Here is a 15,702-nt window from a genome sequence, read left to right as displayed (position 1 = left end):
TATTGTAGACTACAAGTTTGTATTTTTACAAAGACGGTTGGTAAAATTACAAACCGTATAAAGAATGTACCATTAATATATGACATTGTAATTTTACCAAAGACTAGAGGAGAAAAACTTCCAAAGATTTTTTGGTAAAACCACAGTTGAAAATTTGAACAGTGTGGAAATGGAATAAAAGATTGGAAAAATAATGAAGATCCATGGGAAGAACATGCTAGATATTTTCCGGAATGTTATTCTTTCCGACTAATAAAAGGAAATGATTTTGTGCAACGATATTCATTGCAATACAATTTCAAAAAATGTGAAGAAAATACAGACGAGAAAAAAATTAAGAAAAAGAAAGACAAAATAAAAAAAGATTAAAAAAGTAAAAAAGAAGATGCTACATTTGTTTGTAAAATTTGTTATAATGAACCTTTGTCTGTTATTTTTCTTTCTTGTTTACATATGGTTACATGTGTAAAATGTGCTCCAGCAATTGATAAACGTATTATATGTCGAGTTCATATACCTGGTGTCATTTAACAAATAATATCATAATTTAACAAGTTTCAAAAGTAGATCAAATAAATTTTGTTTTGAAATAAATGAAATGTGTTATTTATTTAACCTATATTACATAATTCCCAGCTGCATACAAGAATGAGTCATACTTGAAATATTATTTAAAAAGTTAATTAATAAAATAATAAATGTATTAATATAAAAAAAAAAATCAAAAATGAAATAAAAAAAAAATACACCTGGCCCGACTCGAACGCTAGACCCTACGCTTCAGATACCAATATATCATTTCATTTATTTATCTGCGTCAATTCCGATTGTTAGTTTAAACATCAAAGAATAATACTCCAACATAAGCTGGAGGAACGTATGGCCCAGCAGCTAACCAACGAGCTGAACACTTCGGACACGTAGCCAAAGTGTGTCCTCGACGGGATGGAAAAGCGATGGCTGTCATCACGTAGCCAAACGCGTTGACGGAGGCCAGTTCAATAAACTTTGTCATCTGGTCTTGCATAACCAGAAGATATTTATAACCAGCTCGCAAACGGGGAAGGGGACCAACAATATCGGCAGCTACGATCACCCAAGGTTCCTGTACAACGCGGGTGTCATTAAACCGCGTGGTTTACCTCGGTCAAACTTAGTCCTTCGACAAATCTCGTAACGGGCTACTATCGCCGCTACTTCGTGGAACATATTGGGCCAATAATACGAAGTAGAAACTGGCCGATAAGTTTTGTTATTTCCTATGTGACCCATGTGGGGTGGTTTGTGACACTCTAACACACCCGCTCGTGAAAATAACGGGGCATTAGTATGGTTGACCACCATTAATTTGCCAGTCGGGCTAGTTACCGGGGATGACTCCACCTTGCAAAACCTTTGGCAGTACCATTCATCATCAATATCAGTTAAGTTTGGGCTTCGATTTGTTGTTCGGGAATCCGTGAAAGGGCGTCTGGGACGTGATGGAGGGCCTCTTTACGATGGACTATCTCGAAGTCGTACTGCATCAATTCTAATGCCCAGCGGGACATCAACCGGTAGGGTTACGCAAGTTGTTAAGCCAACGCAGGCTGCTGTGGTCTGTGATAACGGTGAACTTATAACCCTCTAAATAACAACGAAATTTGCGTATGGCTCAAATCATCGCTAGACTTTCCTGCTCAGTAACGGAATATCGTGTTTCTGTCTCGGACATCATGCGGCTATCATACGCGATCACCTTTTCGACCTTATTGAATTCTTGGGTTAATACCGCTCCAAGGCAAACACTACTTGCGTCCGTTTGAAGGGTGAAGGGGAGAGTAAAATCTGGGCATGCGAGGGTTGGTGCGGTGGTCAATTTTAATTTCAGGGCACGGAAACTATTAGTTTGGGGCTCCTTCCATTTCCAATTAACATCTTCTTGGTTAATTGAGTAAGCGGCTCGGCCAGAGTCCAAATTCCGGGATGAACCTTTGGTACCAGGAAGCCATCCTTAGGAAACGACGAAGTTCGAGAATATTTTTCGGGGCCGGGTAGTTTACTACGGGTGAGGTTTTGTCAGGGACTACTAATAGTCCGTCGCGGTTCACAACAAAACCCAGGTACTTCACCTGTGCGCAGCAAGAATGGCTTTTCTTGCGGTCAATTGCGAGATTAGCACCGCCCAAATCGGTTAGTACTTTCTAAAAATACAACAGATGCTCCGCGAATGTTTGCGTCACAATGATTATATCATCCAAATGAGTTACGATTTGTTGTAATATTTTCACGGCCGATAAGGAAGGTGGTTTCAATTTGTATATAAGCAAAATATGAGTATATATGTATTTCTTTTTTTGATTAATATAAACTATATTAATATATACTATAATAAAAAAAAATTAAAATCGAAATCAATTTTCCGGGCAGGCTGACTAATTATTACCATGAAATTCAATTTATCGTAACATTATTAGTCACAAAATAAAATGAGAATCAATTTTCCGGGTGGGCTTACTAATCATTACGATAAAATTTAATTCATCGTAAGATGATTAGTCACAAAATAAAATGGGAATCTAAAAATTTCAATGTAAGCTGACTTATCATTACAGTAAAAAAACTTATTTACTATAACATAATTAGTCATAATTGAAATGGGAATCAATATTTGAAAAGGGCTGACAAATTATAACAGTAAAATTCAATTTACCGTAACATAATTAGTAATATCCAAAATGAGAATCGAAATTTTAACAAAGGCTGGCTAATTATTACAGTAAAATTTAATTTACTATAACATAATTAGTTGTGAAACAAAATGGGAATCAATTTATTGGGTCGGTTGACTAACTATTACAATAAAATTTAAATTATCGTAACATATTTAGTCACAAAATGAAATCGGAATCAATTTTTCCGGTGTGCTGACTAGTTATTACAATAAAATTTAATTTTTCGTAACATAATTACTTACAGAATGAAATGGGAATCTATTTTTCGGGTAGGCTGAGTAATTATTACAATAACAACTAATTTATCATAACATAATTAGTCACAGAATAAAATCGGAATCAATTTTCTGGCTAAGCTGAGTAATTATTACCATGAAATTCAATTTACTGTAACATAATTAATAACAAAATGAAATGAGAATCGATTTTTCTGGTAGGCATATATAATATAGCAAACAATAATTTTTGGTGTGAGAGATAAGCATTAGAAAAGTAAACTATGGTTCCCGGATGACTCGCCGATGAACGTAGTTTTTTTTTTTTTTTTATGTTTTTTTTTTTGTATTTCATTAATCTTAATATTATGATTTCTATTATTATCATTAGATATATTTATTTATGTAGGGTAAATCGTAAATAAAGTAATGGGAAAATGGCAGCGTTCTTTCGTCAATTTTTTTTTAGCGCATCATGACCACGAATTTGCCGCAAAGGTGAAAAAGCACGTAAGTTTTTAAGTGTTTGTAAGTGTGTGTAACGCACACATATATACTTTATAAATTTTACTTGATTCCTCTACTACAGCGCGTATTAAGAGCGTATCATCTTTATGAATCAGATATGCCTGTTCATATCAATCACATCAACGCATCACGAACTGATTGTAACATTACAACGAGTGCATACAGCAATAATAAAAAAGTTCATACCCCAGGTAGAATTTAGTGTCGATTTTCGACACGCAGTGTCCATTCGACGTCAAAATTCGAGCTCGAAACGAAATCGAAAGGTGACGTTTTTCGACGTCGAACCGATGTCGATCCGACTGTGGCGCGTCATACGGTGATAATATTAACATATTTATGATAGGGCTCAGTAGATGGCAGAGTGAGTGATTTTCATCAGATTTATTTACGTATCATTAATTTGAGCAGGGATGGGCATACTGTGAGTTTTTGAGTTGTTTACAATTATCCAGAAATGAAACGTTTAAAACAGAATAAATTACATGTATTTCATTTGTTAAATAAATAAATGACTAAGGACAAGCAGTAGCTAAGGGAAAGATGTAGCTAAGGAATTAATGTGACTAAGGAATTATTTCCTTGAAACATAATTCTTTGGCAACCTCAATTCCTTAGCTACATTTTTTCCTTAGCTACTGCTATTCCTTGGACTTTTTTAATTTTTTTCATAAATGAAATACATGTAAATTTATTTTTAAATAATACAAATGTCCAAGGAAAAGCAGTAGCTGAGGAAAAGATGTAGCTAAGGAATTAAGGTTGCCAAAGAATTATATTTTAAGCAACATTATTCCCTTGAAACATAATTTTTTGGCAACCTTAATTCCTTAGCTACATCCTTTTCTTAGCTACATCTTTTCCTTGGACGATTGTATTATTTAAAAATAAATTTGCATGTATTTTATTTATGAAAAAAATCAAAAAGGTCCGAGAAAAAGCAGTAGCTAAGGAAAAGATGTTGTCTGTATGTTAATTTCTTTGGCAAAATTAATTTCGTAGAAATTAACATGTGACTACATCCTTTCCTTAGCTACCATTTTTCCTACAGCTTTTTATTTATTTCAATTAATAAAAAGCTATTAAAAAAAATTCAGCTAAGGAAAGGAAGTTGTCTACATTTTAATTTCCATGGCTAAATTAATTCTGTATAAATTAACATGTGGCAACCTCCTTTCCTTAGCTATCCCTTTTCCTATAGCTTTTTATTTATTCAATTATAGTTATGGAAAGGAGGTTGTCTACATGTTAATTTCCATGGCTAAATTAATTCTGTATAAATTAACATGTGACAACTTCCTTTCCATAGCCACCATTTTTCCTATAGCTTTTTATTTATTTAAATCAATAAAAAGCTATGGAAAGGAGGTTGTCTACATGTTAATTTCCATGGCTGAAATAATTCTGTATAAATTAACATGTGACAACTGAAAAATTTGAGCTACTGAGAGATCACGTGGGTTTTATCCGTTTTATCCTGTTTCAAACGTTTCATTCATGGATAATTGTAAGCAACTCAAAAACTCACAGATGCCCATCCCTGCGTATGAGGCATTTTTTTTTTTAATTTATTGCTTTTAATGATATTGCTAATAAAAAAAATTGCCTTCTTTACCTATATATAGAACTTGACTCTACTGCCATCTATCAAAATTCAATGCAAGCGATTATTTTATGAACAAGTCCGTAACGACGTCGATCCGACATCGAATAGCGTCACCCTCCGACATCGTTTCGAGCTCGAATTTCGACGTCGAACGGAGCGTGGGCCTCGGAAATCGAGCGCTATTCGACGTCGAATAGACATTAGATTTCTACCTGGGACAATAAACACCTTTTCTCTACGACACCGCCGGGTTATGAAATTATTAAAGTGCCAACTAATCCAATATATTACCAGTGACAGTAAAAACAATTGATTATCTACAAATCAAAATTGTAAATCAAGACGGTCATTGTTAATTTCCGAGGTGAAACATTTCTTGTTTTAACTGTTCATATAAATTAAAAAAAAAGAAAAAAAAGATAGTCAAGTTACCCAAGGTGCACCCTAAGTGTTCCGTAGGATTTTTTATTTTTTTTCTTGCTGTTTACATAAATATTGTAAAAAAACAGTTTGTGACACTACATATCGTTGAATAAAAAAAAAAATAAACGACTGAAAAATTTGAAAAAAATATCGTAGAGTCTACAGATGAAGCGTCGTCGATTGAAACATTGCTGGAATTGATCGGTCAATATTTGGAATTGTGCCATGTCCAAAAATGGGCATATTAAATCTAATAAGACCAAAAAAGTAAAAAAAAATATCATATCTGTTTTTGGAAAAAAAAAAAAACCTAAATTTGTTTTAACATCGACTAATTCTTAATAATAGTGATTTTTAATAATAGTGATGAAATACGGATAACTATTCAAAATCAAGATTTATTTATTTTTCCATCGAAAAGTATTCAACATAAAAGTGGTAAAATAAGTAAAGAAAAAACTCAAACAGTTCCAACAACAGTTAAATTAGTACACAATGCAATGTCGCATATGTTTGATAAAATTCGATATGAAATTAACGGTATAGGAGTTGATAAATCGAAAAATGTTGGTGTTACAAGTACAAAAAAAAATTATTTTTCTATAAATTCATTTACTAACTAAGAAAATGCCGGGTGGATGATTATTGATGAGAACATAGAATTGACGAATAATTATGGTTATTTTGATGTTTGTATCCCATTAAAAATGATACTTGGATTTGCTGAAGATTATAAAAAAATTATTGTTAATGCTAAACATGAAATTATTCTCATACGTTCACGTAATGATATCAATTCAAAGATACCAAATAATGCTAGAGTCGCTGTCGAAAAACAAATTGATATAAATATCACAAAAATTGAGCGGCGTCATGTTATCCAACAAACAAAAATTGAAATAATGAAATTTATTCAAAGAGATCCACTGATCTTAATAGGATTTCGTTCATGAGTATCCACTTTTACCAAGGATCAATAAACATATTTGGACAATTAAAACTGCATCTCAATTAGAAAAACCTCGATATGTTATCCTCGTTTTTCAAACAAACAGAAAAAATCGTTGGAATAAAAATGCTAACCACTTTAATCACTATGATATTAATGATGTTAAATTGTATTTGAATTCCCAAATTTATCCCTATGGAAATTTGAATCTTGATATAAATAAAAATCAGTTTGCATTATTATATGAAATATATGCAAATTTCAGTGAATTATACATTGAAAATCATCAACAATTTTTAATTTCAAAAGAAATATTTAAATCGAAACTTCCTTTTATTGTAATTGATCGTAACAGACAGAATGGAATGTTAAAAAGCGGACCAGTCGATGTACGTTTGGAATTTGGATCAAAAGAAAACTTTCCAGCAGATACATCAGCATATTGTTTAAGGTTGTTTTTAAATCGCATGACCGGGCGACGTTTTGGGTTCACAAGGGTACTTACAAACGTATGTTAAATAAAAAAATTATAGCGCCCCCTCATGCCTAAAATCTTTTCACTTTACTGATGCGTCAGAAGTAGTGTGAGTGTTGCCGGCTTGTATTTACAGACACTAATACTACTCTAGCAATACACATTCAGGGGGAAGTTCCAAAACCGTACATTTCTTGTAAGAGAAGGATAGAAGAAGAGATGGAAGATTGAGCCAGAAGAGATAGAGAGAAGGATAGAGCTAGAAGAATAAAAACGAACGGCGGTATTGGAACGTACCCCAAATTTTCAATGCAATTCAGCCGGCTGAAACCCGTAAACTAAAAAAGTAATTAGCCAATATCTTTTAAGGTTGATTTCGAATATCTGAATTATTGATAGACTTTCGATTTTTTTGGCTTATTTTCTAAATGAAATAATTATCTATAGTGTGAATTTTTTTGTATTGTTTGTTGTTTGCTTTTTTCGAGATATTTACTGTCAAAGTTGACAACTTTAACACACAAGGTATACGCGTTACCTCATGTTTTTACAAATAACTTTTTTTTGTGTTGATTCAAAACTGTACATTTACTATCAGATTGTAGCCCTGGACAAGACAAAATTTTGGTAATTATTTTAATTTTTTCTTCTTTTTCTTTTAATAAATATTTAACTTTTAAACTTCTAAATTTTGCTAGATCCGCGGCACACTGACATGAACACAAGCATGGTTTTGGCGTACGACGTAAACTTTGTTTGCTAGTGTGTTGCCACGCACACACATACTACTAAAGAACTTGGTTTTTTCATCAGCGGCGCCACAAAAATTTCAGGACACGGGAATGAAAAATAGCGTTATTAATATACGTGCCATTCGTGGCATAAATATTTGTACGGCGATGGGACTTGGAAGCAACCTTAAACGACACTGAGGAAATGGATAATTTTTTTTTCATTGATTTCGTATTTGTAAAGTGTACAAATCTGTATAAAAAAATCAAAATTTAAATTGAGAGTTTTAAAAGTACAAGCGCAAACGTACGTTTTTTTGAAAAAAAAAAAAAAAAAAAAAACCAGAAACTTAGAAAAAATAACGAAGTTCCCCCGCCGGGAATCGAACCCGGGTCTTTTGCTTTCCGGGCAAACGCCTTGACCACTAGACCACAGGGCTTCTTACTTTTTCTAAGTTTCATCAAATTAACTCCGACGTCCTTCTATGCGTCAATTCCTTTTTTGAAAAAAAAACCAGAAACTTAGAAAAAATAACGAAGTTCCCCCGCCGGGAATCGAACCCGGGTCTTTTGCTTTCCGGGCAAACGCCTTGACCACTAGACCACAGGGCTTCTTACTTTTTCCAAGTTTTATCAAATTAACTCCGACGTCCTTCTATGCGTCAATTCCTTTTTTGAAAAAAGCGCTATACTCCCTATGCTTGCGTGTTAAAGTTGTCAACTTTGACACTAATTATCTGGATTTTGACGCAGAGGAAAATTACGAAAAAATTCCACCAAATAGATAATTATTTCATTTAAACATTAAAAAAAAAAATCGAAAATTAAATTACGGGAATTTCATTTGAAAACAACCTTAATAACTCACAACCGAATAATATAACCGAATATAAACCAATTAGCGATATTATTAGAAAAATCGATTAATAATTCTAAAATGTAAATGGTAAAATAAAATGTCAATACATAAATAAGTTTGAAATATTTTTTTATTTATTCATGAAAATCAGAATGATCTATAATTTCTTCTTCTTCTTCATAATCTTTAACAATTCTTTTATTATTATTATTATTACTTTTTTTAATATTATCATCAAATTTAACACATCTCTTGTCTTCTCCTGAAACACTTATTCTCAAAATTACTTTCTCAATGGCTTTGGAAAATTCTTTATAGTCTTTTTTTCAGCTTTGAAATGTTCAACAAATCTTGATGGTAGGAAAACTTGAGTAACCTTATTCAACTCAACTATCACTCCTAATCCATATTTTGTATTTATTTGACATACCTTGGTTACTTTGTAAATCTTTCCACTCTGTAGTTTCTTGATTGGTAAATATTCTCTTGCTTTTTACAATTTTTTTAAATTTTCGAGATCCATTGTTATCTGCAAGAAAAAAAAATCAAATACGATAACTATAATTCGATAACAATATATATCAAATTAAATTTTGTTATATTATTACATTAAAATTTCATTACTTACATTCTTATTTTATTATAACCTCAAACTGAGTGACGAGAACGTTCAAGATTGAACTTTGATGAAATAGTCAGTAGTTATATAGGGCGGTTTAAGGCCATGGTGAGGGGGTGAAGCTTGGTCAAGGGGGCAGGGGTCGGGGATCAGAGGCTAGGTCGGGGGAAGGGGGTAGAAATCTCGAAGTTTCTAGAACTTTCGAGATGCATCTAGAAGTTTCTAGAAATTTCTAGAAGCATCTTGAATATTCGAGAAACATATCGAATACGACGTCAGGCTCAAGATGCTTCTGTGTGACGTCATCTAAATAATTGATAATAATATCAAATATCCAAGAATAATAATACTGATAAATGATAACAATAATTAATCAATAAATATATAATAATTAAAAAAATAAATAAAAAAATATTAATGTATAATCATAATAATCAAAAAATAATATTACAATATGATCTGTGACCTTGAAAGTATTTTTTAAATTTTTTAAAAACGAGAAAATATAAAAAATGTATCAGGAGAGAATATGAGTAAGAAGGTAGCTGACGATGCGTTCCCCACTCTATCCGCGAAAAACATTCATATGCATGCCCACTTCCACAGTATGTACAACCCACCCACTACATTGCGTGACCACTCCTCCCGTACAAATGAATGCAATTAAAAAAATAAATGCAATCAAAAAAATAAATAGCGTAAGCACATTACTCGATTGTTATATTAGAGGCCCGTATAATTTCCGATGAGATGTCTCATATGACAATTGAGTAGCCTTGAAATATCAGTATGTTGTTGACTTAATAATTTTTAATAGGCGGAATAAAATAGAATATTATAATTACTAGCAAACAACTAAAAATCAGGAAAGCAGATTAATATTAGAAGACTGTAATAATTTCCGATAGAAAATAACCTTCGATCAATCCAGAAACTGAAATATTAATCTGCCTACGTGATTTTTAAATTATTTAAACTGATAGTCATATGAGAAAGCGCAGGAGTCTCATATGACAATTGAAATAAAATATATTTGAATATTGTCGGCAAACTGTTGACTACCTTATTTTGTCGATAATGAGTAGCCTCGAAATATAAAATGTGTTCACTTGATAATTTTAATATCCATCGCAAAAATACTGAAAAAAAAAAAAAAAAAATCACGTAGGCGGATTAATATTTCAAGATTGTTTGATTATTACATTTTGAAGACCATAATATGTTTTCAATGAATATATTTTCATTTGATAGTCAAACAGTTTTGAAATATGATTTTAAAATCTATTTACTCAATAATGTTTAAATATGCGAATTAGAAAAAAGTTTAATAATTCTTCATAAATAAAAAAATCACGATTGATCAGTCGAAAAACTTTGAAATATTTATCTGCGTACGTGATTTTTAGACTTTCCAAACTGATTGTCATATGAGTTTCCTGCACTCATATGACGTTTGGAATGAATATATTTGAATATTGTCAACAACCTGTTGACTTTCCATATTTTTTTGATAACGATCCCCTTTCTTCTATACCCTCTTTCTTTCTATATAAAGATCTACAAGTTATTCCTTCCATCATTACTTAATTTAACGTTGCTCAATTAACATAACAAAAGAAAAGAACAAAAAATACAAGATGTGAGGGTAAGTGAATATTGTAATTTTTTTAAACTGTTTAAATGAGAAGTTCTCTCTTTTAATTTTGTTTTTTTTAATTATTTTAGAAAGTGTTTCAAAAGTGTTTAAATATTTTTTTTATTTTTACTTACGTTTTTTTACAGTGACTGAAAGTGGATTAATCGTTTTCTGTGAATGAATAATTTAAGTTGACAATTAGTTTTTTAATTTTCTCAAATTTATTGAATGAAATTCTTTAATTTTAAAATGTGATTGATATTTAGTTTTTCTTAAGGGGCAACAAAAGGTTTACTAAGAAGATTATGATATTCTTCCTGTTTTATCGGTAAAGCTGAATTTTTGTGCCCTCTATAATAAATTGAACTAAAATTACGAAGTTTCTTTAAAGCAAGGTACTAATAAGAAAATTTGATGTATTAAATAAGTATGGGTACTGGCGTATACCAATGACCTATATTCTGATGTACAGTACTGTACAGTACTGTATGGTACTGTATATATTAGAGATATACAAATACGTACAAAAACAAAAATAACAATGTATACGTAAATTATTGTATGGAAAAAGAATTCAATTATTTTTTTCGTATAGAAGACTTTAGAAAGCAAGTAAGTACAAAAAAATAGAATAGGAAAATATAATCAAATAAATCTAACATGCAAATAACACTGCCTAAATAAAACAGTGACATTTATTTTGATTTTTTTACCTATTTTACCCATGCAATTATTTTATAGTATGAAATTACAATACTATTTTATACTATTGACTTCATTACAAAGTAAGTAAAAAATATTTAATAAAGCAAGAAAATAAATAAAAAATCAAATAAATCTAACATGCAATTAACAATGCCTAAATAAGACAATGAGATTTATTTTAATTTTTTTTTTTCTTTTTTTTTTTTTTCTAAAACAAAAAATCCAATAACAATTACCCATGCAATTATTTTATATTTTTTTATATTGTAATATTATAAATAATGAAATTTTTTAATTATAATTTGAATTGCTTACCTATTACAGAAGAAAATTGAAACAATTAAATTTTTTGTCAACTAGATTTATATTACCAATTTACTCACCAAATATCAAGTAAAAAATACAACCTGTTGAAAATAAATATAAAGTATAAATTATTAATTTATATAGAATTTCTCTCAAAAAATTGATCGAGATAAATTTTTAATATATAAGTATATTTTTTCACCTATTCGTCAGATCAAGTCGAATCAAAACTTATTTATTTATTTAATCATTTTTAATTTTCTGTTCTTGCAATTTTAACAGCATTTAGTTTCTCAATTAAAAAAACTATTATTTTTTTAAAATTCGTCCAGAGTACTTCGATGACTTTGACAAAAAAATACTAAGCCCAAATAAATGAAATCTGTTGAAAATAAAAGTGAATATAAATTATTAGTCACAAATTTAAAAAAAAACAAATTTATAAAATTTATTACAATTATTTTTTAAAAGAAATATTTTTATTTACCTTTGTATCTGTTTATTCAGTCTTGATAATATAATGATTTCGATAATATATTGCCATAAAATGTGAGCTTGAATTTGTTAAATTATTTTTTAAGTTTAGCAAATTTTATTATTGATTCTTTTGTTCCAGTACTTTTTGTTCTTCATAATAACTTAATAAATGATTACATAATACTTCTGTATTACCAAAAATAATATTGCATTAATAAGACCATATTTTTACTTGTTAATGCAACATTTAAACTTCTTGGATCATTTAAAAATTCTCATGTTCATTCGATCTAACACATGACATTAAAATAATATTTTTTTCACGTCCTTCTAATGCTTGAATTTCTTGATATAATTTTGAATGTATTTAGTCTTCATATTACATATATTGTATTATATATGCACGGTTAAAACACCAATATGTTATGATTTGATTTCATAACGTAAAAATCTTGTTGTTATTTTTTTAATATTTAATGCTTCAGTGCGATTTAAATATGATGTACCACGACAAACAATTTTTTCTTGTTCTTCAACTGGTACCATATGAATATATGGACCAGAATTGGTTTAGTTGCTTGTATATTTTTATCAATGAAAATTTAATATAATAAAGAGGTGGATCACCAACACCAACACATGCACAACATACTATGTCAGCAACTTCAAGTTATTTTTTTTTTCATTATTGACCAAATTTATCTTTCAATTGTTGTAATTTTTTTAATTCATTATTTCTTTTCTTAGCTTCAATTGATCAACAGCTCTATTTGATGGTCCACATTTTGTTTAAAAAGTTGATATATAATTGTTGCACCTTTTTCTTTTTTCACCAGTACCAGTTTTTTCTTGTATTATTGATAATAGATGTTGTAATGCATGTACTTAACGGCATATACTTGTGATTGATTTAAATTTCGTGCACTAGAATATTTTGGCTGATAATACTGATGAATCATCAACAGCAAATTTACATAATAAAATCAACAAAAAAATTATCATGAATTCAGTTGGTGCACCAGTAAGGTTTTTTATTTCAATACTAACTTTTTCCTTAAATAATTTTGATAATATAAACAAGAATAATTCATGGTTTATGTAATTTGCTAAGATAACATAACCATAATTTGCACTAATTTGATGTCACTGCATTTTTAGCTATTAAAAATATACTTTTTTAATTTTTTATTTGAACAAATATTTTAACGTACTTCAATTTTTCTTGTCATTCATTTAAATGTTTATTAATATAATTAATGGTACTTGTTGCAGTACTTTATCAACACCACGTTTTTCTAAATCTTGAAATGCTCCATCAACATTGTCACACCATAATTCTTCAAGCTTATAATTCTTCTTTGTTGCATTGATATTTGACGTCATTTTTCTTGTTCAGATGATATTTTAACAAACCAAGTTAAAACTAAAATTTTCAATTAATATTTATTTAATTATTCTTTAATTGACAGCACTTAAAATAAAAAAATAAAATGACAAAATGTACAAGCGTTATTTTTGAGGTTACGTTGCTTATTGAACGTGGACAACTTTCAGAGCTATATTTGCACATGCGCATAATCAATTCATAATATGGCGTTGCAACAGAGATTTTTTTTTTTTCTTTCTTTCATTTAATTTATATATCCAAAAAATATTGGCTTCATAATGAAGATATAAAAAATCTGTTGTAAAGAAAACAAAAAAAATAAATATTAATCTATACAAACTAGAATTAATGAAGTTTAAATTATAATAATTAAAAAAAAAATTAATTGATTCAATTATATTTTCAATCAACTATAAAATTAGACTTATAAATTTTTTTGTTATTTTAATTATGAATATTTTACCTTTTGAAAAATTAATTGAATATTTTAAATTAGTGCAAATGTGTTTTATTTATTACAATGTTAATTTGATAGTAAATATTTGAGTCCTCATTTTATTTTTTTACTCTTTGTGTTCTTACACGTAAACCAAGTTTTTTTTGGTATTTCAAGTAGTGATGATTATTTTGCTTCTATTAACTTGTTGATAAGGAAATTGGGCATATTGAAGTCTTTTATCGTAGTAATTATAACTTGGTAAATTATAATTACTAGTAAATCCAAGTTGTGGATTCAGAGAAGGTATTCCTGAAAAACTTGGCAATTGCTGCAGAAATGCGGGAGATGATTGAATAGTAGGAAAATATATACATTGTTGAGGTTGTAAAGATGGTGATTGAATATTTGGAAAATAGGATGCTAGAGTGATAAATCTTGTTTCTGTGTTTATGGTTGGCCCTGTTCTATTTTTATTCAGCATCATCTAGAGAAAACAAAGTTATCAATTAATCAAATTTCTCAATTTTATAATTATCAAATTTTTTCATTTTTATTAAGAGTATATACTTTTTCTAATTCTGCAACTCTCGTTTTTAGATATTTGTTTTCTTGCTCCACTTTATTAATTTTTCTCCAAAAAGGAACTGTGGGTTTTTTTTCATTTACATTACTTTGAGAAGATAAAACAATTTTTTTTATATCATTAGTCGTAGGAACAATTGTATTATTATCTCGAATTTTTTTAGACTCATTCCCATCAACATTTTTAGTTGCATCTTGCTGACTGTTTGTATCTTTTCTTTGTTTTTTTGTGGGATTTCTTGAATTATTTTTTTCATTACATATTATATTAGAATCCGTCTTTTTCGGTGGTCTACCACGGCGTTTCACTGGTTCATCATTAACTACAAAATTATTATACATAAAAATTCTGTTTTTTTATCATTTGACATAATAATATTAACTGATAACTCACCCAATTTAGGTATTTGACTTGCTTTATTCGAGCTTTTATCTTTCATATTTTTTTTAAACTCCAAAGTGTTGTTTTCAGTCAATTTATTATTTTTGTCAATTATTTTAGGTTGATCAGTTTTTTTTGTTTCCTGGCCTGGAAGTAAAAAAAAAAAAATTATTTTCTGATAAACTTTAACTTCGATCAATCTAAATAAAATTATATTCATAAATCAAAAACAATTTAAGAGTAATATAGGAAATAATAATAGGAAAATATTAAGTAATGATTTACCTCGTCTAGGTCTTTGACTTGATTTACTCTGGTTTTTACCTTCAATTAAATTTTTAAACGTCAACATCCTTTTTTTAGTAAATTTATCATCATTGTTTATTATATCAGCTGGTTGATTTATTTTATTCCCTTTACCTATGTAAAAATTTTTTAAAATATTAATATGGTTAATATTATCAAAATAAAGTTGTATTTTTCTTTTTATTTTAACAGTGATCTCAATCAATATTGCTCAAGATTTAAATAATAAGAAATATAAAAAAAAAAAAAACAGTTTAAAATATTTTTAAAACAGTTATTTTTTTTTTTTTTTTTAATATAAATAAATTACAATTTTGAACTAAGTTTATTAAAAAAAAAATTTTTTATTTGAGAGTGGTGCAT

This window comes from Aphidius gifuensis, linkage group LG3 (genome assembly GCF_014905175.1).
Source record: "Aphidius gifuensis isolate YNYX2018 linkage group LG3, ASM1490517v1, whole genome shotgun sequence".
NCBI lineage: Eukaryota > Metazoa > Arthropoda > Insecta > Hymenoptera > Braconidae > Aphidius > Aphidius gifuensis.
This window is presented reverse-complemented; position numbering follows the sequence as displayed.